General features: G+C 30.4%; 1 long non-coding RNA gene across 1 annotated transcript in view; it reads right to left on the reverse strand.

The window, feature by feature from the left end:
• The window catches only part of LOC130677482 (uncharacterized), a 166679-nt gene that overhangs the window by 124705 nt on the left and 14309 nt on the right, over nt 1–27665 (reverse strand). The window contains exon 2 of the long non-coding RNA XR_008991620.1: nt 7519–7607. This is a non-coding gene — a long non-coding RNA (uncharacterized LOC130677482). The remainder of the gene's footprint in view (nt 1–7518; nt 7608–27665) is intronic.

The following is a 27665-nucleotide window of genomic DNA, read 5'->3' on the forward strand; positions in this document are numbered from 1 at the left end:
CCTACGAGCTACTACTTCTAGTACGATGTAATCACTCTTTATACAGGTTCAACTATTTTTATTTTTTGTATTTGTAACTATCAGAAATACTTAAATATTTCAGAACAATTTCAAGGAAATCGCAAACCGTTGAAAGCCAAGTATTTATAAGCATTTTTTTCTGCGATTTTTAATGCAAGCCCTGCCTGAATTATCGAATATACACACTATAAAACCAAGTGTATTATTTTAACGCACATTAAACGTGTTCTATGTTTAAGGCTATAAGCAAAACTACAGTTTTTTGTAGTCACTTAAAACACGTTTCACGGTGTGTTCAATATCGATAGTTCACTTATGGTGTTTTAATGTTATTTGGCAAGTGTGTTAACTTCGACTACACACTTGATTGTAGAGTGCAACAAAAATATCCTTCAACAACTTTGTAGCCAACAAAATTTTCTACAAAAGAGATCCTTGTCAATTTTTCCATACATCCAATACTTTCGAAACTATAATTTTTAAAAATGAATACCTAAAACACTACCGAATTTTTCAATTACTTTTTGCATACATCCAATAGTTTAAATTCAAAATCACTACACTGTAAAATATTTGCGGAGTGAGCGCGGGTTAAATCTAAAGTGCATGTGGAGTAGATGATTTTTTATTTATTTAACCCCCTCAGAGTGAAATTTACTCAGGAGTTTATTTTAACATTAAATCTCCAGATCGAAGTGGATGCGGATTGAAATTAACTCTACGACACTCCGAAATAACTTCGCTAAAAAAAACTCCTCATTCACTCCATTTGCGGAGTGATTTTGTTTAAGCTTTAGGTGATTTACTCAATTCGCATTAAAATAAAGTCAGTAATTACTCCGAATTTAGTCCCGATTTGTTATAGTGTAGTTATGTCGTACTTGAAATTGTAAGTGTTATGTTTGTTTACTGTATTATGCCTGATAAAGTTCTAGTAAATGAACGAAACGAAAGTTCTTTAATAATTAGCGTTCACGACATGGTCCACTTTCCTGCCATATTATATATTTTTAAATAATCAACGCTGTAATGGTAAATAAATTAAAAAATTTTCTGAAAAATAATTTCCAGTTAAAAAGAAAATATAAATATTTCAGAATTTTATATATTATACGAGTAAGTAATATATAGGTATATAGATTTTAGCTTACAAAGTGCATTGAAGGAAGAGTAGCGTATATAAGCTAAGGATATACACGATGCACAGACAGGAACTTGGTCCAGAGTAAGCGATCCTGCGTAGCGTTGTTCCCAGGCTCTCGAGCCGTTTGCCGAGTCCGATCGTATCTTAGCAAGGATTTATTGTTTGGTAAATCATTTAGTCGCTGCCAAGCTGCCGCGGGCGGCCGCGAACCAAACCCAATACTGACGGGCCGCACTTGCTCTCTCATTCGTATGAAAGACTTTCGACCCTTTTTTTCGTTTGTATCTCCTCTCTCAATATATTTATTCCCTTTTTTCTATACACACATTATATACATTACATCACATTATTTTATATTCTCCTTCAGTACTCAAGTACTTTTAAAAACCTCCTTCCCACTTTTTCTCCTCACCCTTCACCCCTTTAGACTCAGATTTATTTAAATTTACATAAATACACTATTTCTAAATTGCACCTATACTTCATATTACTCAAATGTTTTTTCTCACTCCATTTACTATTATGTAATTAATTTAAATTATTAAACTTGTCATCTGGTTACAAGTTATCCTATTTAACTCGGCTGAATGCCCACACATGACACGATTTAATAGCAAAAATGAATCAAAGATTTATCAACCCGACACGCTGGAATTTAATTCTCGCATGCACTATTCGTTGCGTCACGCGTGTTTAGATATTGCGATACTAAATTCATAAAAAATAAAGAGAAATGGTTAAGAAACGAGTTATTAAAGGACCTCACGGTATTGAAATCTTTAAAAAAAAAAAAAAATTAAAAAATTAAATGATTAAAAAATATATGAATAAATAAATAAATAATTAAATACGAATAAATAAACGTGTATATCCAGCTGATAAGTTTTAAATATTATATCGGAGGGAATTATAAAATTGTAAACAGGAAAGTTTTAAATAGTACAGAAGGCAAAACTTTCTAATATGATTTCCATTTCTGAAACTCAATTAATATTAAAATTTATATATATCTACATATAGATATTATTACTTTGATACATAATGATTATGTCTCATAAATTTTTTTTTTCGCTAAGATAACGTTATTTTACTTTTCAATATGTTATTAATTTTTTAATTAATACGAATTATTACGGCGGCTTTTACCAGGGCGGATCATTTTCCAGTTTTCAAGAATTCGTGAAGGAATTTTATTTCTAACAAAAATATGCAGAGATGATCCGGGAAAAATGAAGGACAGTTAAGTTTTTTTTCGAGATAATCGATTTAAATCGACATTTATTACTTGTGCAATTATTTTTCAGCATTTTTAAATGCACATGCATATTTTTAGAAAACGTTTCTAGATAAAAATTTTTCCCACTTTGTGTACAGACGGAAATTCCCACTCAAAATATAGGAAAGTTACTATGAGTCATAAGAATTTTTCTATATTCTATAATAATTTTTACAAATCAACCAAGTAAAATAGTTTTATGTTGACACAGTACAAATTCCTGTGTGTGACATATAGTAATTTTTTGTTAATTATATCGATGAAATTATTATGCAAGCGAATTTATGAAAGTGCGTCATTTCGTGTTATAGAATTTATGAGAATTGTATTCAATAATCAAATAATTATTGGTTCTACTGAACTTGACTCTGTTTATGATAAGCATAACATGTGAGTTATCAGTTCATCGTAACTCTTGGCAACCTCTGAATGTATTAGATATACGGCTGCCCAATTTCAAAACACAGTAACTGACAAAAAGACGATTTTTGAAATATTAATTGAATCATCATGTTCTCAAAACTTCACTGGAACTAAAAATACTGAAGAATCGATTTTGAAAAATTTGTTCCTAACTGTGTTTTGAAATGGGACATCATATTTCATTAAGTTATATTCTTACTTTAAAATTTAATGTAGGCAATTATACACGCGGATTGAAATACCCTGCTTTCTGCCCAAGGTGTGTAATATACTATTTTTCGCCGTACATGAATTGAAGCTCGTAATTACTCTAATGCTTACTTAATGCGAACACAAATATCAAAGCTATAAATTCGTCCTATTCTAAGCTCAGTATGACCAAAAACATTCGTACACTCAGAGAAATTTTTAGTAAAAATTACCCAAAAAATTTGATACTGTGAGGACATGTAGTAAGTATCTAAATTTTTTCCATGAACATTGTAAAAATGCTACTCGATAGCATGTAAATGAAGTGCAATTTCTACTAACATCATAATAAAAATTTAGTTACTAGCTACATGTCCTTACAGTACCATATTTTATGGGTGATTTTTACTCAAAAATTCTCTGCCTGAAGATATATTTAGGGTTTTCTTAAATTGTTAGAATTATGATCATGATTTTCACTAAACGTCTTTTTTTACACGCAATAAAAAAGGCTTGAGAAATTTACAAATTTTTAGTATGCTGTCGACCAAACTTGGAACAGGAAATTGAAGAGCAGTAAATTACCTAAAAGAGCTTTGAGGTTAGATCATCAAAAACAGTTTATTAAAGCCCATAGACCTTTTTTAAGACGAGCAAAAATTTGGAAATTTTTTTTTCAGTGGTTTTCTTAGGATTACTCCGGAACCGTGCATATGATACAAAATTTTGGAATTCAGATCTGAAAGCTAGAAACTTGAAGCTACAATTTGCTTTTTTTATTTTTGCTGTACGACTATTACCTCCGAGTTACAGCATGTTGAAAATCGCTTAAAAATTTACAATTTTTTTTATCCCTCAATTTCTGCAAGTAGTGTACTATGCTACACTACAAAAAATATTATACACTTAAAACTTATTGATAAATTGTAATAAATCTTATTTGTCTAAATTAGGGATTATAGTAGAAACTAAAAAATTTCTAGAGGCTCACAATAATAATTATAGTGCAGCATGATAATTTTTTGACGACTCAACTTCCTATTTCAAGTTTGGCCGACAGCACAATAAAAATTTGTACATTTTTTGTCTCCATTTTTCTCCGTATGTCTATAAATATATTCGATAAAATTCAAGACAACAATTCATACTGATTCTGCACTGAGAGAAAAAAAAATTAAATTCGAGTAAACATGTTTACTTGACTCATAATACTAAAAACAAGAAAAAATTTACTACATCGAAGTATAATATTTCTTATCTTTATAAAAATTGTTTAAATCTACTCATAAATTTCTACAGGCAATGCATTTTTACTAAAATTAAGAAATTTTCCTTGGAAATATACACTTTTTTCTCTCAGTGTGTATTCACCAAAATCAGAGCTTTTGATAATATCTCAAGAAATCACTTAATTTAATTCTATGCAAATTTTAAAAGCTGAACCTTTATAATGTGTAACTTTATGTACGTATATAATATTTTTGCAGTAATTAACTTAAGATACCTTGAACAAGGTATCAATTTCAATAAAATACTGGTTTTAAAAATATTAAAATATTTATAAAAAATAAAATAAATAATTGAACTAATTGACACTGATGTCAAAGATACAAGTAAAAGTGAAATAAAATAAAGCAGTTGTTATAGTTAAAGCATTAACTCGCTGATTTGAGATTGTCCAATAATATTAAATTTAACCGGGTGTATATAAGAAAAGAAACCATGCAGAAGGACGTCGTTATAACACACACGTGTAACATATTATACGAGGATAAGGATTATGGAAATTTATTAGCACTATCGTGACTGAAGACCGTGTAATCTCGCAAGGAATTTCGAAAGCTTTCCTCTTTATATATTTTATTTTTTATTTTTTACTTGATTTGTAAATGCACTTGTCTCCTGGAATCCGAATGCATAAAGTATAGATTTCATTTTATTAATTAAATATTATAATATTTATATTTAAAAAATAATAATCAGTTATGTGAATTTCGGCGAAAGTTAAAATTGAGACTCGTGTCGGCGCCTGGTCATTGTAACTCCGCCTATTCTAAAAAGATGGTCTAATTTGTTGAACAAAATCTACTCGCGTGTCCCTGTCATTTACTTTGGAGACGGTATAACTTAAAATTTGTCTAGGTCTAGACTATTTATTATAGATACGTACGAAAGATCTATATGGATCTATGGATCTGTGGGGTGTCTATAGATATGTTATTTTGAGATTTAGACATAGACCAGTAGTTAGGAGACAAAGAGGAAGTGCCGGCGCGAGCCAGCACTTAAGAATCTCAATGACAGGATTGAGAATGCTACGGACACTCTTGGCTACCCGAGAAAGCATCACCAGGCTTAAAAAAAGGACGAAAAAATTATGGTGAATTGACGAAATGTGTATAAGTACTACTGCTCGCTCACTTTTGAAAGGATCGGTCTGTTTGAGGAAACCAAGAAGGGAGGAGTAAAATAATGATTATACGGCTTGGACGATTAGTTTTTTGCTCGAATGACATAGAATTTGCGACTATTCTTGACCGACTTTAATATAGGCTTGCGTTACTGTCGGTTCGGTAATTGCGAAAGAATTAATTTTTTTAAAATACTATATTGCATTTAAACACTTCTCTAACCAACTATTTTTTAAGTGATATATATTTTTTTTTGTTTCAAGACAGTTAGGAATTTATCAAAAAAAAATTGTTTTTTTTTAATTAAATACCTTCTTAACTTGACTCGTTTAGTTTTGTTAAAATTAAAAAAAAAAAAATCTTTTGTTTTGTACAAAAAATTAAATTTTGAACTTCATAGATATTCATAAATCTGCCACTGAGAGAACAATTTATTTGACTAAACAAAATCAATTATTTTATCCAAACATATATTTGTTTATAAATAACAAGTCTTGGTTGAAAAAAATTATACTACAGATACAGATTTGTTAACTCTAAACAAATCATTATTTCATTCAAATGAACCATATCTTCGTCTGAAATAAATACTGATTGGGTCTATTCAAATATGGGATTTATTTGCCAGAAACAAATTTTATTTGGCTCAAATAAATTGTTCTTTCAGTGTGATTGACAAAATTATTGTTATTATTACACTCAGACAAGTTTACTTGTCGCACGCAGATAATCGTACAACGCACACAAATATCGTGGAAACAGTTGAATGGGCAAACAGCTATTTGGTGAACAAAAGAGCGTGCGCTAAGATAGCACTTATATCGCATAAATGATAAAATTGATTTTTTGATATGCCAGAAATATCACTATGTGGTTTAATAAAAATACGTGTCTTTTATAATATAATATCGGATTCCATTAACTCGGACAGTTGGTCTACGGATGAGTGGAAATTTCCTGAAAATTCCGGCTTATCGAACGACAGCGTAGCTCGTAGTGGGGAGTCAAGACTGAAGGAAAGTTCCGAGTTAAGGGGTAACGATAACCGATTTTAAATTCAATTTAATTTACGGACAAACACTAGAAACCTAAAATAGAGAGTCTTTAGCGTTTTTTAAAACCTTAACAGAGGGCTAGAAATTTCGTATTTTCAAAAATTCTAATTTGTCTCCGAGAAAAATTGTTTTAAAATTCTCATTTACCCAACGAGTGCAACAAAGATAGTCCCGTTTATTTTTCTGAGTGTGAGAAAGAGGTCCGGTAGCGTATCCTCTTAACGGACTTCGACTGTATTTTAATATGATTCTATTAAAAATTACTGGAACAATTGTACAATTCTCAAGAATATCGAGGTATCCCACCCTTACCTTAAATTTTTAAGTAATTTTTACTATGAAATTATCCGCGGGTATGCTTAAAAAATGTAATCCAAAACAATTTTATAAATGGAATTTACCATCACAAGAAAAAAAATTTTGTTTGTTCCATAAAACGTCTTTAAAATTAAATGGAAATCATCTCATTAAAATCCTTAATATTTTATATTTAATTTATTTAAATTTTTGTTATAATTAAAAAATGAAACTTTTACTCAATGGATAATGAGCTGTCATTAAAAACGTCAAAAGTTGCATATATGAATGTCGTTATCACGAAAATATTCAGTAATTACGAACAATAATAATGAAGAAAAAAAAATAAGCGATGAAAAATTTATACTTGAAGAAACAAATACACGTTGGGCGTGTTTCATGTTCGCAATAAAATAATGGTCAATGTAAGTGCAAGCAGGCGAGAAGAAGTTACTTGGAAGACACGAGTTTAAATAATATAATGAGCGGGCTAAATGTCCTTAAGTACACGCAAGTGCGTTCCAATGTAATATCTTTGAAATACTAATAATAATAATAATAACGATTCCAAGAGTAAGAGAAAGGAATAAAGTTTATACGGGAAATGTTATTCCGAGTACATAATTCAGTATAGTCTCAATAACTTTCATGCAATTTCTCCTGGCAAGCAATCATGCTTAATGGTAATCACTCTTTACTTACATGTCGTTTGTTTATTTCAATTTCGTCTCTCATTTCGTCCTTTGTTAAAAATTTTTACTCGATATATTTTCCTTCCAATAATCATGAATCTAAAAAAAAAAAATCACTACATTATGCACATGTCGATTGCGTCAAATAAGTTAAGCAGAATCATAAAAAAAAATTACAGTATCTATAATAACCCATTGCTATAAAAAGGGAAAGTCATATTTATTGGTTAATGAACTAATATATATATATACATATATATAGGTTAACACATAAAACAATTAGCTAAATACTCAAGATTTTTTTAATGCATTAAAATACTTTTTAATGAATTTATTTAAAATAAAAATAATTATTTTATATAATTCACTTTATTCGTAATAAAATATAATTAGAAAATTTTATCGTTACAAAAAAATGAATTATTAATTAAATAAGTTCATGAATCTGATGAAAAACACCGAAAAAATTGTAATCAAGTAAACATACACGGAAAAAATAGGTGCTGCAACAGGATAAGAAACAAGTTTCATGTACTGATTATTTTTGTCAGTATAATGAAATTTCAAAATTCGAATTTTTTTCCAAACTGAATTTATTTTGAAATTTTATTATACTGACAAAAATAATTGGTACATGAAACTTGTTTCTTATCCCGTTGATTCCACAGGAAAAATCCTGTTGCTGCAACAGGATTTTGTCCTGTTGCTGTAACATGAAAATTCCGTCGCCGCAGCAGGATTTTGTCTTGTTGCTCCCACAGGACTGCGTCCTATTGCAGCATCTATTTCTTTCCGTGTAATAAATAATTTATTCTTATTATTTTTAAAAAATTTCCAACCGAAATTTTCATCGAAGTTTAAATTAAAATAATTTATGAATTACTCTCTAATAATGAATTAGTGAAATTTGCTGCAAATCACTGAATAGTCACTACACGGAAAGAAAATTATGGGAAGTTTTGCTATGCATTATGGGAATGGTTCCCATAATGGTATGGGAATAGTACCTATACTAGTATAGGGATCGTTCCTATAATTTATGGGAATAGTTCCCATAATAGTATGAGAATAGTTCCCATACCATTATGGGAACCATTCCCATAATATTATGGGAACTATTCCCATAATGGTGTGGGAACTATTCCTATAATATTATGGGAACTATTCCCATTATGTTATGGGAACCACTCCAATAATATCATAAAAATTTTTTTTTTTGCAAAACAGTGTAGAAATTTCCCGAATAATATGGAGAGATCCAAATGAAGCTTCTTCGACGCTAAATTTGTGAAAAAAAATTTTTTTGTTAAAAATTTTAATATTTTTGCTAAATATGGATTTTTTTTTCAATGTTTGAATTTTTGTTTCTATACTTAATCAAATTTCTGTGTATTGTAAAAGTGATTGCCACACTTTTCTTTAAATTAATTTTTTCATGATAGTATGAGAACCATTCCCATAATATTATAGGAATGGTTCCTATAATGATATGGGAACTATTCCACATAATACTATGGGAATGATTCCCATAATAGTATAGGAACTATTCCTATACCATTATGGGAACTATTCCTATAATATTATGGGAATAGTTCCCATAATGGCATAGGAATAGTTCCTATAATGTTATGGGAATAGTTCCCATAATGGCATAGGAATAGTTCCTATAATGTTATGGGAATGGTTCCTATAATTTATGGGAATAATTCCTATAATTTATAGGAATAGTTCCTATACATTATAGGAATGATTCCCATAATATTATAGAAAGTATTCCTATAAATTATAGGAACCATTCCTATAATTAGAGGAACCATCCCCATAACGTTATGGGTATCATTCCCATAATTATAGAAACTATTCCTATAATTATGGGAAACATTCCTATAATTATCGGAACTGCTCCCATAATTTATGGTTGTAATTCCTATGATAATATAGGAAAAAATTTCACAAAATTATGGGAACAGTTTCCATAATTTTCTTTCCGTGTATTTCTACAGCTATAAGTATACCACTAATTCGACCAGTGGTATACTTATATCTGGTTCCTAGTGCACATTTATTAATTCGCAGTGAATTTTATTAATTCATTTTTAGAAAGTATTTAATCTCAAAAAATATTTATAGATTTATTGTAACAAATTTTATTCTTTATAAATCAATTTCTATTCATAAGTTTATCGTATCGTTAATAAATAACTTGATTTTAATTAAAATTATTTAATAGTTTATAAGATAGACATGTCACCATTAAGATTTTAGCGTCTTTAAACTTTAATTCTAATTAAAAATACGACGAATTATGTCTCAACACAATTTCACAGATGATATAATTTATTATTATTATTGAACAATTAATTTATGGATGGAACTAAAACAATTACTTGAAAACGAAGAAAAAAATTGAGCAAAGAACAAACAAAAGTAAGAAAATAAAAGATGAGGGCGTCGAGAGTGAATCTTTTCATGTCCAGCACGAGAAATGTTATTTTTATATATTTATATTTATGTATGTATATAGCTAAAGGGAATCACAAAGCAAGGGAATATATAGCAATGGCGGCTTACGTCGGCAAGTATAAAAAGTAACGAAAATTTTGGGTACCTACCGCGGGAGATAGGTAATTGCCGGTCGTTGAGATCGCGTGCGACGAAGAAAGAAAACAACCCGACGAGTCGTTTAGTAGTCAGCGAAAGAGAAAGAGATGAAGTGAAACAAGAACGCGAAAACCAATTTTTTGCTTTATTTAGCTTATATACTTTCTTGTTCCCCATCAGAGGGCGTAAGAATGTGCACGTGCCTTTATTTATTTTGCATAATTATTCCGCCGTAGATGTATGTATATATTTATAAATATATTTTCTTTTAGGCTTTGAATACAGAGAGTTGAGTGCTCACACAACCATCACCTGAGATGTGTTTCTTGAATCGCCTCGAGCTAATTTTTTTACATGAACCTTTCGCCAGCATACATGTAATATATAGTGCATTATAAACTGACGATTAACTTTGGATTTATAATTTTTTTAATAGTACTCCAGAATATATAAAGTTATCGGAGGTCAAAATGTTAACGAATTGGTATTTATTTAATTTTTATGTCGCTATCTCAGGTTTCACGACATCCACATACACACACACACACACACACACACACACACTTTATATGAAACACGTTATAAATATATTCAAAAACATTATTTTAAGGTTCGGGTATGCAGTGTTGTCGATGTTAGTCTGCATCAAAAGCTGATGGGGAAAAAATTACGAGCCGACACGCGAGTTGTACGCAAACCAATTATACACGTTGATTAATTAAAATTTCACTGTCTCTTTTTTGTTTTAAGCAATCGATTATTTATAAATGGTTAATCATTAAAAAATTGATAACTCAATAAATACGTATTTTTATTTAAATATTTTAACAAAGTCATTAATTTAAATTCATCAGAATTACAATTTAAAAAATTCGTCATTTTTATTTTACTTCATTAAAATGTCTCGACAAAACATCTTACATTTAATATCTGAGTTGCGCTCATCTACGTATGACTTTATTTTTAAAAAAATATAATATTAAAATCTATATTAATTACAATTAACAAAAGAAAAATTTCTCCATTACCGACCGTTGAAAGTTGATTTTTATTTACTAAGATAAATTTAATATGATGGCGTTAGTATTAAGTAAAGAAAAAAAAAGTCAGCTGCGAACGTCATCAATTAACTATCGGTTTTTGGATTTATTTATTTATAATAATTAAACTAGATGAATTTGAATATCGATTTTTCATAGGGTTCTTATAGATGCAACTCTAATGCGAATGTAAAAAAAATTTTATCAATCTAGTGTTTCTTTTTTCAGATATCGTATATTCGAACAGTGCCACAGATCAATTAACCAACGGTATTTATATAAAAATGCATTTGTTTTTAAGGAATATTTAAATAAATTGGCCAAAAAAATATTATACTTATTTATTAAACCCCCTTTTTATAATAGTGTACTTTTGATACTAATTTAGTGTTTCATATAAAATGCAGATACGATTTAACGTCAGTGGATCAATAAAAATTGTTTAAGCGAGAGTAGACATGAAGTATTAATTATGTATTAAAAAAATATGTTATTAAATAAAGTAACTTTTTTGCTTTAACCCTTCTAAGAAAATAGTAAAACGAATAAGTAAAATAATTTTTTGTAATAAAAGTTAAAAAAAAAAACTAATCCGAAGCATCGATATATAAATTAACTTATGACGGCACCTTAGACAACTATAATCGAAAAAGAAAAATAAATAAATAATAAAAAAAATCAGCAGTATAAATCCAGGAGTACCCAGTTTAAAATTAGTATTCATTAGACGGTCCGCGTGAGAATTTCGACAAGTCACGTGGAAATAATTAAGGTAAGTAAGGGGCTCGAGTAGTGCCTAATGGGCATTGGCCTCCTCCCGTTTCTCATATAATATCTTTTTCCCTCTACTGAACTTCCATCACTTGGTCTCACATCTCGCGTATATCAACCTTAACCCTCTTTCTTCGTGTCTGTGTCTGTCTATGTCTTTCTCTTTGTCTCTGTTTCAGGGTATACACGAGACTAATACCTACAGGCAAAGGCTTTACAGCCCAGCAGCAACCAGGACTCGTCAGGACTCCTGTGTCGGTGGTCATCGCTCTCACCTTACTCGTCATTTTTTTTTTTTTTATTTATTACATTTTTTATTTCTTCTTGCTTTCTCTGACGTATACTTGCTCTTTCTCACTTAATCTCACGCCTGCTACCTTTTTAATATCCACTATACCACAAAATACTTGCCACATCTGCATAAACTGAAGCTAAATAAACCACTGAAATTTCCATTCTCACGTCTAATTTACATTCTTCGTCTAATCTCTTAATTTTTAAAGCTTTCACGATATATACACTCTGCACACATCGTATTAAATAAACAAAATAATAATAAAAATAATAACAAACAAATAAAACGGGTGAATTAGAAAATTGAGTTCTTAGTTTGCACGATTTTACCGTCTAATTACTATTATTATGAATCGCGTGATTTTTAACCGAATAGAAATATTTTTATCGTGTGAAAATAATTAGTGCGCCTCCGGTGGTCTTTGAAAAATTATTACTAAATTAAACTTTGCAAAACTACATTTTAAAAAATAAAAATTTATGTAATGAATTTAAACCGCCGGCATTTCGGAAAAAGTAGCCACGTTTGTTTTTTTATTTTTTTTACCGTAAAAAAATTTCTTATTACGAATCACTCGAGGTGTCCATTGAAGTAGACAGCTGAGCGAGTTAAATGAATGGTTGATGGTTATCGTACGATAATTAGAAGCCGAGTAATTAAATTTTGAAAAATAAAACCTAAAAATAAGGATCAAAATTAGTGGAGCGTTTATTTTATTTTTTTGGGTGTCAAAAAAATTTTTATGAGACAAATCAGAATGATGTAGATTAAAGTGGACATTTTAACGAGTTAAATTAACAGTTGATGGTTACTGTACAATAATTAGAAGCCGAGTAATTAAATTTAGTAAATAAAAAAAATTAATCGAAATTTTATAAACATTTTTTGTGTCGGTACACGATAAGAAATGCATGGCGTTCAACACCATGCTGGTAAAGTCTCAAGACAGATACTAAAATAGTATGTGAAATATTCCAAGACAGTATTGTAACGAGTCCTAGAAGTATGGCGTTATTTACTATACTGTATAGTACTGGAGCTATTGTATTGCTCACGTATGCATAGCACGCACGGCAAATCAGCATGGCCCTGAGACCCATACTACAATACCGAGGACACAATGATACTAGTTTTTCCCGCCATAATTTTTGGCGTGTCAATCAATGTATACTATCGAATTACCGCCAAAACGATATAGATGTAGTTAGACTAGGTTTATCTGCCAGAAGCATTGTGGATACGGCAACGCAGTATGGGCCTGACGGCCATACTGACATTGCGGCGACCGCGACAACTATCGTCAATGTTACTACTCCCGCAATGGTCGAATCATCTATGCATCCAATTTTACAAAGTATAAAAGCCTTCGATACCATACAGTATAGCGTTCACGCCCATACTGGCATCGTGATATCCGCAAAATATTTCTTACCGTGTCGTACAAATTTAATTTATATAACACCGTTATATGAATAATTTAACGTTTGATATGATTTTACCATTTTAGAATGATAATAATAAAAATAGGAAAAAATTTAGCCTTCATTAAAAAGCCATATTTGTGTAAGCTTTCTCTTTTCTTTCACCTATCTGCCCAATTATTACTCGCTAAAACACGTCTGTTTATTCAACTAGCTACCAGGGATAGCGAGGATGAAAATATTTTAAGGTCAGTGCTCGACCTTAAGTGTAATGTTTTCCGGGATCTATAAGCCAAGCACGCGAGCGATAAAAAATAATAATAAAAGAGATAATATATGTATAAAGGTTCTTGGTGATCTACGACGAGCACGCGGCACCTGTCCCTTATTCATTCGGGTGAGCTACGTACGACTCGAGCTGTTTCACAACTAAACGATAAATTTTATAGCTAGTCTAATGAAGTCGTTCCAAAACTTGCCACCCATTGCCGACGGACGATTTTATCGTCCTTAATTGGTCAAAACCATACTCTTATACCCGATTTACTCCTAAGCATTTTTTACCATTTATTAAAATGTAATTATATATTTATGCTATTCTCATGCTAATGATGTGACATCTGTAGCTCATCTATCAATTATTATTTTACAAATTGCCAGATGTAATGTCTTTATTTATTGGTATTTCTTTTTTTTTATTTTCGGTATTCATATTTTATGAAATCTAGTCAATCCACAGTGAAAAATTCTAGTGTTTTCTTATTAATGTTTTTAATATTTATTTGGTATAAATACATAACTATCATCTCAAATGCGAAAATACATGAAAAAAAGCGATACCAGAGTAATGAAACCTGATTCAAATTTTGTGTCAGTAGTAGTTTTTAATATATATTGATACTAAATAGTATCACTATACACTGTAAAAAATTTTGAGTCCGCGGTGTAGTGGGAATGAATTGGTGCTAAAATTTTCAACATTGTCGGTGTGAAAATTACACGACGCACGGTGTTAAATCTTCGATCGTGTGAACTAGAACGTTTACACCCCACCAATTACGTACTTCGACACTAGTATTCAATTTTTATTTCAAAATAATCTACACTAATAACAACAATGATATCCTAGTGCTGCAACCTATACGTTATTTGATAATTTTTAGCTACAGATTATATTATCGGACAATATTTAATAATAACACCGAATGGTGTGAAAGAAAATATGTACTCATACCCTGTTAAAAATACACTGCTTGATATTTCACACCGGGAACATCAAGTAAAGTCCTCGAGGACCATTATCACACAAAAAATTATTTACAGTGTACTGATATATATTTTATATCATGCATTTTACATGACATTCAATATACTAAATATTCTATAATCTAGTGCACGGAGAAAAAAATGGCTATTTTTACCATTATTACACACACTGAAAAAGGGATTTATTTGAGCTGACTAAGATTTATTTGAGCCAAAGATATCGTATATTTGGATATGGCCAAATAAATATTTAATTGTGAGAAAGATATAATAGAATTGAGCAATTTAATTGCGTGAAAAAAGTGATTTATCTGGGGTAAAGAAATGATCCAATTGCTGCAAATAAAGGTTAGTTGGGCAATGTGCTTAAGTATTGCCGAATTTTCCGTTATTCGTCACAAATTTAATATCTTTACCACAATTATATCATTTACATACCACAAATAAATGATATATTTCAGTCAAATTATAAAATTATTCGAATCAACTGTCATATTTAGTTGTACCAAGTATATTTATTCGTCATTAAAAAAAATATTCAAAAAAAGCCACAAATAAATTGATTTATTTGGGAAAAATATTTCTTTTTTTCAGTGCAGGAAATTTTAAGATGTCAACATTGAAATTATTTCTCGTTGTTTAATGAAACAACGAGAAAATTAGTGAAAATTCCTTTGTTCACAAAAGACTCTGGTAACATAGTAAAAATAACCATGTAACAGGAAAAATTCCTATATTATCATAGGAATTTTTACAATGCCAACATGGCCTTATACTAACATATGTACATAAAAGTCAGAACATGGAAATTTGATACTTTTAGTTTTATTTAAATAGAAGTTTTTCTTATGTTAACAGGGGTTCGCACTTATCTCTCTGTTACACCCAAGTCCACGAACGGTACTATCTTTATTGCACTTGTGCAATAAATGGAAACTTTGGCCGAGTTTTTCTCTTAAACAAACGAATATTATCAAACAATTGAAGCGCACTTCACTAGATTAGACAGTAGTGCATCGATGTACAGTCTGTATTTTGTATTTAGAGATTTTGTTTGCGAAAAAAACTCAGCCAAAAAGAAATTCCTTTATTGACATGGTAAAAATCCATATGTCAACATAAGAAAAACTCTTATATAATATAGGAGAATTTCCCATAAAATATAGGCATTTTTACAAATAGATTATTCCTACTCAGATCACCAAACTTGCCGACATGACATGCTAGCAGAACCATCACTGCATCTACTGGCAATATGTATTAGGCATGATTTGCTTAGCAGTTTGTATTATCGTGCTTACAGTTCATGCATGGATAATGATGACCATAACTACTGTGGAAATATGCTAGCATACTCTGCTCGGCAGAATGGGCTGTCATCAATCATACGATTCATGCTCATGTACTGTCGCCATCAAGTGTAAGCATAATAGACAGCATATCAAAATTGTTTTAAAGCTGGTATTCTGTATGTTAGTTTATGGACGGCATGATATGAATTAAAAACATATATGTCAACATAGAAGTTTCCCTTTTTTAAATATAGGGAAAATAGCCGTTTTTCCTGCGTATAAGAAAATATGAATAAAGTAGACATATATATTTTACTAATTTTATATTAACTTTGTTTTTAAACAATATAAAAAAAAGACGCCATTTATTTCAAAAATCTTTAAACATTAAAGCTTAAACTGTAATTTTAGAAATTTGTTATAGTAATAAAATTAATACAATTTTACAGTTTAAATCGACAATATCGAGTTTGAAACTGTAATATTTGTTATTTCTGTAAAATGTACTGATAAAAAATGTAATTTTTACAGTTTCAGGCTCGGAGCGCTTTACTACTATACGAAACTGTAATTTGTCAACTGCTCTTTTTTCCGTGTAAAAACTCATTTAAATATTTTTCTAAAAATACCCCTTCAACAGTTCCGTGTTTTTTAGTGTTTCGCTTGCACTACAGCGACATCCTAGTTTGAGTAGTTTCCTGTGAGCAAAAAGCTCATAACGGGAGTGCTGACGAACTAAAAACATTGGTGATGTTTGAAACTGGTAGACATCGAAATTAATTTTTAAAAAATTGATATATAAAGATATAAAAAGTACCACAGTCAAGTTTCTATATAAAGTTTCAGGAAAGGTTTTCTTTAACAGGTTTTTACATTAAACTTGATTAAAAAATTATCGAGTTTGATTAACTAACTTAGTTCCATAGTGTCACTAAATGTCGAAATAAGTACAAGAAAACTATATATCTTAATACATGTCACAGTGAAGTTACCATAAACTTTTGAAAGACTTTGATACAAGCTTGATAATAACGATTTGTTATACTCTAACATTTTCTTACTTGACTTATCAGATCTTCCTTTGTCACGACAAAGCTGTTGTTACCGTAACAAATTATTAGTCATCAATATATCAACAAAGAAATTTACCATTGCAACATATTCAACGTTGTGGTAACAGAAAATTTTTCATGTTTAATAAAAGGTAATAAAAAAAAACGGCTATTCGGCAGCTGAAATGGAAGTAGATTTCTCGTCATACATTTACTATTGAACTGCTAAAAATTTTAATAATCGTAAGCACCATTAACAAATCATGATATAAAGTTTGAATCACCATAGTTTAAATAAGTTATTATAACTCAAATATTAACTTGAACGATATGTGTACCAAGCTTCATTTAGATAAAGTCTTAGTAGTGTTATCTGAAACTTATTTTATTAGATACAATAAGATGCAATCAACGAAATCAATAGGGGTCTGCGAATACTCGAAACTTCGAATTGTTCGAGGCGAATCGAATCGAACAATTCGTTTGTAGATTCGCCTCGAATACTTCGAAATATTCGAAAGATTCGAATAGTCCGAGCTTTTTTAAATCTCACGGTCATTGAATTTACGAGGTGAATCATTTGTTACGTAACCAATTTACGATCATAAAAACTATTTTCAGGTACAAATATAATAATATAATAGTTTTTCAATTTAATAAAGCCATAAATACTAAATTTTTCAGATGCAATTATAATATTATTTACCGAAGATTCGGAAAAGTTATTTTTTATACTTTTTCATTAATTAAAATAAAGTATTAAATGTCTAAAACTGGAGCAGTGGCCACAAATGCTATACTTCTCCCCTATTTCGTTTTTTTTATTTCCGTTCCGCGAAAAACGTTCCGATCTTCAGGAACATTAACTTTTGAACTAACTGACCGATTTGGCTCATCTTCGAACTTAACCTAGATTTTTACCCAAAAATTAGACAAACAACTAGACAAAATTCTTTGAAAATTCCACCACGAAGACAAATACAATAGCCAGATTTCTATAAGAAATCTGGTAAAAAATTATTCTGTGAAAATCGACATAATATATTAGAGTTTCGGTCTAATTTCATTTGTTTTTATTTATTTATGAATAAAAAAATGAATAATTAGTTTTTTATCTCTAATCAAAAAAAAATATTTTGAACTAAAAGAAAAAAAAAGTATATATATATATATATATATATATATATATATATATATATATATATATATATATATATATATATATATATATATATATATATATATATATATATTTAAACATAAACGTTTAAACCACAGAAGTTTAGTTCTGTTATAAGAAAAAAAAAATAATACTAGCTGACTAAAGGTGTAATTTAAAAGTCTTATTTTTATTTTGAACTGTTAAAATTTTTATTCCATCATACTATCAGTAGCAACGTTGTTATTTTCGCGTTCACGATTATTTTATACCATGGGAAAGAAAGAGTTAACTATACACTCATTGGCACTTACGATCATACCAGAAGCTGCATATCACCTTGATAATCTTAACACCTTATACTTTACCGCGAGCTCATTTCACCGTGGATCAAATCTCTGCGCTATAACACACTCGTCTACCCAAATTGTTGATAATCATTCTCTCTAACCTTTTTCATTTATTTTTATCGCTCTCATTTCTTTTATTCTTCTTATTCTTTCCGTTCATTTTCTACTTCATATCCTCTATACCATACTGAACATTTTTTATTTTTGTTTCCGTCTTTTTCGCTCCATGCAAGAAAAAGGGACCGAGTGCTCGTTAGCTCGTACACCTGTGCTAGTGTTTAACCGTCTCAAATTTTTCATTCCTACCCCCTTCACTGTTTTTTTACATCAAATTATTATTATTATTTCGCGACATATGCAGTGACATTTGGACTCAAAAAAAATTTAACAAAAAATTATATTAATTAATAAATAAATAAAATAATTGTCATTCAATGAAAATCAGACCACTGATATTTCCGCCAGAAAAAAAAAATATTTATTTATTATAAAAGTGTGACTTAGTCGCGTGGCTTTTAAAGGCATCAGTAAGAGAACCCGGTACACGAAAACGGAATGAAACTCATGCACCTGCGTTGTCGTCCAGTCTTTTAGACCTCAGCCTCAGCTTTAACATCAGCCAAAGTCTGCATTCCCCGTTTACACGGCTTATCATGCTCAACTCTTTCCTCATCCTCTTTTATTTCACTTACTTATAATACTCTTTACTCTTTACTCGTTACAAAGACATGGATTTGACACCGAATAAAATATAACCGAGAAGCCTTTGAAACTCTCATGTGTCTCGATAAAAAAAAAAAATGTTTTATATCTACTGGTCCACTTATCTCCCACTTTACTCAATCCACTGTCTGTACGCGTGCCACACGCGATATATTTTTATAATAATTACGATTTTATCACTTCAAAATTATAAAGAACAGATAATAGTAAATTTATGAGGGAATTTAAATGAATACTAATTTTTTAAAAATAAAAAAAAAATTAGATGAATTGTAGAAAATGAATCAGTTATAAATATCCTAAACTGTTGTTAACATTTAAGAAGTAAAAAATGATTTTAGTTCAACAATAATTTTGAAGACCTCGTAAAATAGATTCAAGTCGGGGAACTTGGTAAAATCAAATTTTGACGTTATTAAAATTGTGTATATGTATAGTCAAATTTTCGGAGCTAAGTACATAATTTAATGGTGTTAATATGATGATAATTTTAATTTTCTTTTGAATATGTGTATAGTAAAAACACACTATCTGTCGGTAATTTTAATTCACAATTGAAGCAATCCCTGATTAAAAACGCCGATTGAATCTCAATTATGCTATATGATATACCATACTCTCTCCAAATGAATCAGTGAAAAGTACTCCAACCAGTGAACATTCATTGCATAAATAGCCCCAAGTATATCACTGATTGAGTCAGTGATATACTTGGGACTGATTCACAGTGAATATTCACTGATTTGCAGCACTTTTCACTGATTCATTTTAAGAGAGAATGTATAACACTAATAGTATTGAACAGGTACCTATCAAAATTGAATAGTAGCTAAGCAACGCGGAGAGAAAATTATGGTAACCGTTCGATAACGTTTATAAAATACAACCTCATATCGTTATGGTAATAATTACTTTAAATTATTAAATACACGCCCATACTTTCTATGGAAAAAGTTCCTAACTATAGGAGCAATTCCTATAGGGGAAGGGGGGGGGGCAAAAGGGGATAGGGTAGGCAAAACGGGGTACCCCCAAAATTTTATAAAAAAAAATTTTATATTTTAAATGGTTTTTAAACATTCCAAAATCACTTCTGTAAATATAATTAAGCGTTACTTTGAATTTTTTTTGATAAACTTTTTCAAAAATCAATTGTCAGTTGAAAAATATTAATGACGTTTGTTTTATGATAAAAACTATTAACAATTTTTTTTCTTCTTTTCTATCCAATAAACATGTAAAATATAATTTTTCTTCATGTAAATTACTTACAAAAAAATTCAACTTAATCAAACTCGTTTAAAATCCAGAAATTTTTTTTTCTATACCTTTTTTAGGGGGTACCTCACTTTGCCCGCAGAAATAAGAAATTTTTTTTTTCAACGGTAACTGAAAATTTCTTCTATTTACTTTGAATATCATTAAAAAAAAAAGATTTAGCGTATTTGAGTCCTCGAAAACTTGGTATTTCCTTAAGTACCCCCTTTTGCCCCTCCCTCCCCTAATTACAATGATAATTGAATGATGATAATGATTGCCATACTCATGGGACTATAGTTCCCATCGCCAAATAGTAATAAACCCTATATATCCACATTAGAATGGTTCCTAGGTGTTACAGGAACCATTACCATACTAGTGGAGAAAAATTCTTATCATAATATATACTCTCTAAACATGAACAAGTGAAATAAGTGAATATTCACTAATTCTGAGTGCCAACCGAACCACTTTTTGAAATAAGTGATTCGTTTTGCACTTGGAATTAGTGAATATTCATTTACTTTCACTAATTCATGTTTAGAGAGTAGTAACGGTTGTCATAATAATATGGAACCGATTACTATTGTCGTATGTTAACGATAACTTTGGTAATACTGTAATGGTTACCATGCTATTATAGTAACCGTTACCATAATAGTATAGTAACTTTTACCATTGATTATGGGAATCATTGTCACAATATATGGTAATGGTTACCATAATATATGATAATGGTTACCACAGTAGTATGGGAACGATAGCTATAATTACATATGAACTATACCGATATCGTATAGAAATGAAACGCATATAGATAAAAATGATTATACCATAATTTGTATGGGTGCCATTGCTATAATCCACATTTCTAACAACTTGTTACCTAGTCTACTTGCCCTACTACGAAACTTTGTGACGAAAAATTGCCGTAGTCAAATAAAAAATTGAATGAAATAGAGAAAAATCTCGTGAATCTCCCGGTACTTTTACCCGGCAAAAATTCGTGTAACTTTTTTTGTTATTAACAAAAACGTTTTGCAAGTAAAGCCTCAGTCGACTTTAACGGAATACTGGAGAAAGATTTTTCTCATGCAGTTAATGAAATGTACAAAATAAAATAATTCAATATTTTCTGAATCGTTTGGTCACAAACTTTATACGAAAATGTTAATTATTAATTATGAAAATAATTATTTAATTTAATTAACAGAAAAAAATACTAGCCTAACAGCTGCTGTTTGTACCGATGTGATCTGCGCATATCCATAGTGGGGAGAAGTTGCGCGCGTCGCCATGACTTATTTAAAATTCCAAGCTCAGTATATATTAATAATTTTAATAATTTTATCAATTGTTATAAAAATTTCTCATTTGTTAATTGAATTTATAGTATTAAAATAAATAATTGCCTGAAATAAAATAATTCACGCGCTTAGAATTTTAAATAAGACATGGCGACGCGCGCAACTTCTCCCCACTATGGATATGCGCAGACCACGTCGGTAAAAACAGCAGCTGTTAGGCTAGTATTTTTTTCTGTTGATTAAATTAAATAATTATTTTCATAACTAATAATTAACATTTTCGTATAAAGTTTGTGACCAAACGATTCAGAAAATATTGAATTATTTTATTTTGTACATTTCATTAACTGCATGAGAAAAATCTTTCTCCAGTATTCCGTTAAAGTCGACTGAGGCTTTACTTGCAAAACGTTTTTGTTAATAACAAAAAAAGTTACACGAATTTTTGCCGGGTAAAAGTACCGGGAGATTCACGAGATTTTTCTCTATTTTATTCAATTTTTTATTTGACTACGGCAATTTTTCGTCACAAAGTTTCGTAGTAGGGCAAGTAGACTAACCATACAATATGAGTATGGTATATATTGATTTTAATGTTATAATCAAATTTACATGTTAACAAATTGGTAGTTGGTTTGGATATAGATACACGGTGAAAATTCTTGCGCTCTCACAGTGTTCGATGCATACTTTAGAGCCAGACACGACCGCGACTCTTGAAAAATAAAAAATTATGGTCTATAACCATAAGAACTGGATTCTGATTATATTGAATGGTTAACCAATTTTTTAAGTAAATTAGATTACGAAAAAAGTAGAATATAACAAAAAATTTATAAAAACTGTTTCGGCAAATGCTTGTACCCCTCCCTTTTCACTACTTGGAGTCGGGGGTAAAAAAAAAATGTTTTAAACATTACGAGTAATTAAATGTCGATAATTGTACATCAATTACAGGTTAAAGAAGGAAATAGTCGAGAACTTGTAAGAATGTTGTAAAAAATTTTAAATATATAAGAAGTAATGATACATATTTTTTGTGCGATTCCTGACAAGAGTTATAAGTATATGTATTATACACCGCGTATTTCAAGTCTCATTCATTAAATAAAAGCAGACGGTAAGACCACTTGCACTTATATATGTATTTATAAATGAATATATATATATATATATATATATCAACTTGCCACACGACCTACTCACCTACCAACGGGTTTGCCACATACGCGTAAGTTTGTCTCACTCTAATATATCGTCGTAGAAGTCACTTGCTCTTGCCTGTTTACGATCGAAAGGAAGAGGAGCCGGTTTCCCTCTCGATATATTTATTTACTTACGATAACATATTTATCAATATCACGAGTTTTATTTATTTTTAATCATTTAAAACATTTTTTTTTTTCTATCTAATGTCAATTTAGTTTATTAATTTATTTTTCTAATCAATAATGACACTTGCTTATTTAAATTCTTTATGGCAGGAAACTTTTTTCATGTGCGAAAGTTAATTAAGTTTTATGTCACTTTATTTCTATCTCATTAAATTGAATAATTAACATAGTTTAATGAACATATACAATTCTTACATTTTTTTTCATTACATTAACACGCTAAATAGTCAAAATAAAAAATTAAATGACAGGCGACTTTGATTGCACGGGCCATTGGCGAATGCTGCCAACATTCCAGAGAATACTGGAAATTTTGACATTTCTAATGTTTGTCATCTCTACATATATTATTATTTTTTTTTTTTTTATAATTATTCCAGTGTATAGCCGCATGTACGGCCTTTTACACTTTTTGCCTTTTACATCGCAACTGCTTCCTTTCTTTATCTGCTTTTCATTGTGCGGCTGTGGCCCGACTTGTGCTTATACTGTACTGTACCATTACGGTGATACCCTATCCTCCACCTTGGCTGTGGGGGTATAGGGGCAAGGGAAACCACAGAGAAAACCATTGCCAGTACAGTTCGGTCTGGGTGAGGCTCTAGTGATCGGTAAAATTCCCATTTTACCGATCACTAGATCCTCATCCCGCGCCTAACACCCAGAGACCTCCGATCGAGCTCAACGCGTGGCTAAGCGGTCACCCAGCCAAGTTCCGACCATGTTCGGTGCTGCTTAACTTCGGTGATCGCCCGAGCCACACGAGAACCGATCGGCTGTCTCTGCCGCCTTCTCTACATATATTAATTAATATAATAGACTAATAATTAAATTAAGTACATAGAGAAGAAAAACGGCTGTTATTCTTTTATTCATGAATAAAAAAGTGCACATCGGGGAAGAAATTCCTATGTTGTCATGGTAAAAATTATAAAAAATAGGAAAATACCTATACATTATGGGTATTTTGTCTATATTACACGCTGAAAAATAAGTGGTAGTTCCTCCCATCTTAACGAAGTACAGTACAACCTGGTTATAAGACTGTAAATAGTCTGTAATTATTCTCCTATAGGAGAAAAATTTATTGGAAATGGCTTTCCCTTATTGCTATCTTTTATTCGGTGATCGCTTGGTTTTCTGTACATGTGTGCATCGTGTTTGTGTTTGTGCCCGCAGCCTTTTTATGAGTTATTTGACATTTGTCATTTAACTACAGTCGAATTTCATTAACTCGGAGAGTTAGTCTATGGAGGGGCGATAGTTTCGACTTATCGAATGCCCCTTCTCCTTTAAAGAATAAACTACACGCATGCGTACTTACATATACATAAATTATGTATAGATGAATATACACAGAAACATACAAATGAATAGCATCGCGTGGGAGATAGCGTAGCTCGTATTGGGGGTCAAGATTGAGGGGAAATTCTGAGATAATGGAGTTGGACTGTACGTAGATACTTGATTAACTTATAAAAGGACTGCAGAAACAATCTCCTTCGTGAAGTGCACGACAACCGAAAATCTTCGTTAGCGGAACTGGAGTGGGATACCATTTCGAGAAGAGCGAAAAAAAAAAGGGGGAAGTCATACCCGAGTAACTTATAATCAGGTAGTACTGTAACTAGTTCCATCTTTACATTTAAAAGAAGATTCTCATTCTTTCATGTTAACTTTTCCTTCTAAAATACTTCTATCTAGATTGTAACTATTAGGGGAGAGGGGGGTCAATTGAACCGAGGGGCAATTGAACCAGTAAGCTTAAAAAATTGAAAAAGTAGAAAAATGAGTCGTCCTCTTGTAATTATGTTTTAATACATTAAACCTTAGTCTGGCCAAGGTTTGAAATCATTATGATGATTTAATATTGAAAAATTCAAGCTTTCGTGTTCTTATGCATGCCAAATTTTTTTTCAGCTCTTGACGAATTGTTTAATGATTTTTTATTTTTCAAATGTAATCTCAAAATTTTTTTTGTAATACCTTCTTATATATATTAGTGATAAATTTCTAACTTTACTTCTAGCAAAATAGTTTTTTAATAATTTTTTTCATACTAATTATTTCAATAAAATCATATGGGGTCGATTGAATCAGTATTTCAGGGACGGTTGAACCACACTGTGAGCATCCGACATGCGCGCGCATGAAAAAAATAATCATATTAACAGAAGTTTCAAATAGTATATTACATACCTAGGCCAGTAAAATAAGAAAAGTCTCAGAGCACATGTAATTGTTGGCCGAGGCGAAGCCGAGGTTGACAAACATGTGGTCTGAGGCTTTCTTTTTTACTGGCCAAGGTGCGTATACTATTTTTCTGCTCGACGAAGCCGGAAAATTGCAACTTCGTTCAGGGCAGCGGCCCGAAAGTTGCCACTTTCCGGCCGGAGGGCAGAAAAAGTAATTGTTATAATTAAACATGTAATGTTACATAAAATAACTGTATTAATAGAAAAGCTGTAATTTTAGTTTTAAGCTAAAATAAATAGTAAATCATTCATTAAAGTCATTCGTTTGTGGTTCTAATACTCTTGGTTCAATTGCCCCGTAAAAGGGACCATTGAACCATTTGATGCAGTTGTACGGATTCGTATTTATTAAAAATTTTTATCATTTATTAACTGATGTGCTCATGAGAAATGATAGTCTATAAAATAAAGTATAATTTCGTAAAAAAAAAAGTTATCATTTTGCTTTTATTCATCTAAAAAAAATTGTAGTATTTTTGGTTCAATTGACCCCCTTCTCCCCTACTATCAGCAACTATGAATATATGTTAATATAAGAGAAAAAATGGTTAACGTATGGCGTTACTAATTCCTAAAGGACTTACATTTATATACACCCATTAGCTTTAGGGAGCTTTCTAGATCCAAAAGGGCCAATAAAAAGACATGTTTTTCAACAAGAAATCAAAGGAATATTCGTCCAAAATGACATATTTATGTTATTGTATAAAATATGGTAAAGATTTTTATAATTCAAGTCTCTTTGCAAACTAAATCAGCGAGAAAATAAAATAAAATTATCAATGATTACTTTGTCATCTTTAAATCAGTTATTTCTTTATGAACAATATCAGAGTTATTATAGAAATGATTATTATATTGTTCCTCAATATTCAAATTGATTAGTGATCAAATATTTATGCAATTTTTCCAGTTTGATAAAAGTGAAATTTCTTATTTTATAGGCAATAAGATTGCTTTTATCTCAATTAACGATAATTTTGTAATTTTAACAAAATATTGCTATTATTTTTCTTTCTGTTTGTAGATCTTAAAATACAGCGAGAGAAATGTCAAGTAAATATGCTTATGCAGCATAGTAATAATTACATTACTCTATAGTTTGTATAAGCAGTCACATAAGAGCGACGTGACAGAAATTCTAAAGAGCAATGTAATTTTTACTATGCTGCATAGGCATATTTATTGGACATTTCTCTCCGTGTACTTGTACTCACACCCTCATACTCTGATCGTAGTTAATTTACTCCGCATATACACCATTTGGATAACACCGTTAAATAGCACCGCAAACCCGGTATGAGTTTATTTTAACACCACTTTTTTACAGTGTAGGTATAATTTCTTTGTTGACTTAGTAAAAATCCCTATAAAATAATGTACCTGAAGATCGGAACGTTTTTCGCGCAACGAAAATGAAAAAAATTCACGTAATTCGACTGCTTGAGGTGACTTAAGGGATAATTGGGAGTGCCTGCAATTTTCGGTTGACCTACAAGCATCTGTGCAAAACATTTTGGAAATCTAGATCCAGTAGATTTTTTACTTTTCATTTTGTTTTTTTATTTTCGTTTCGCGAAAAACGTTCCAATCTTCAGGTACATATAAAATATCATAGCTATTTTTTCATTGTTAGCATAGAAATCCTTCGTATATTGACATAGTATAAATTCATATGATAATATAGAAAATCTCCCTGTTACATGATTATTGTTACAATTTCAGCAGAGAAATAATTAATAAATCATGTTAATATCCTCAAATTTCTTATGTCCGTACTGGAAAAGTATCTGAGTGAAAATGGAAAAAATAACTATTATCGTTCCGTATAGTAATTATTTAGTATCCTAACAATTATCTAAGTATTTTTACGCTCATTAGTGAGATGAATTTTAATAATAAACATTTTAATTAGCTTAGTCTTTAAATATTGTAAATTTTAATTGAACAAACTGTACTCAAAAATTTTAT

Source organism: Microplitis mediator, chromosome 11, assembly GCF_029852145.1.
Source record: "Microplitis mediator isolate UGA2020A chromosome 11, iyMicMedi2.1, whole genome shotgun sequence".
NCBI classification, from domain to species: Eukaryota; Metazoa; Arthropoda; class Insecta; order Hymenoptera; family Braconidae; genus Microplitis; species Microplitis mediator.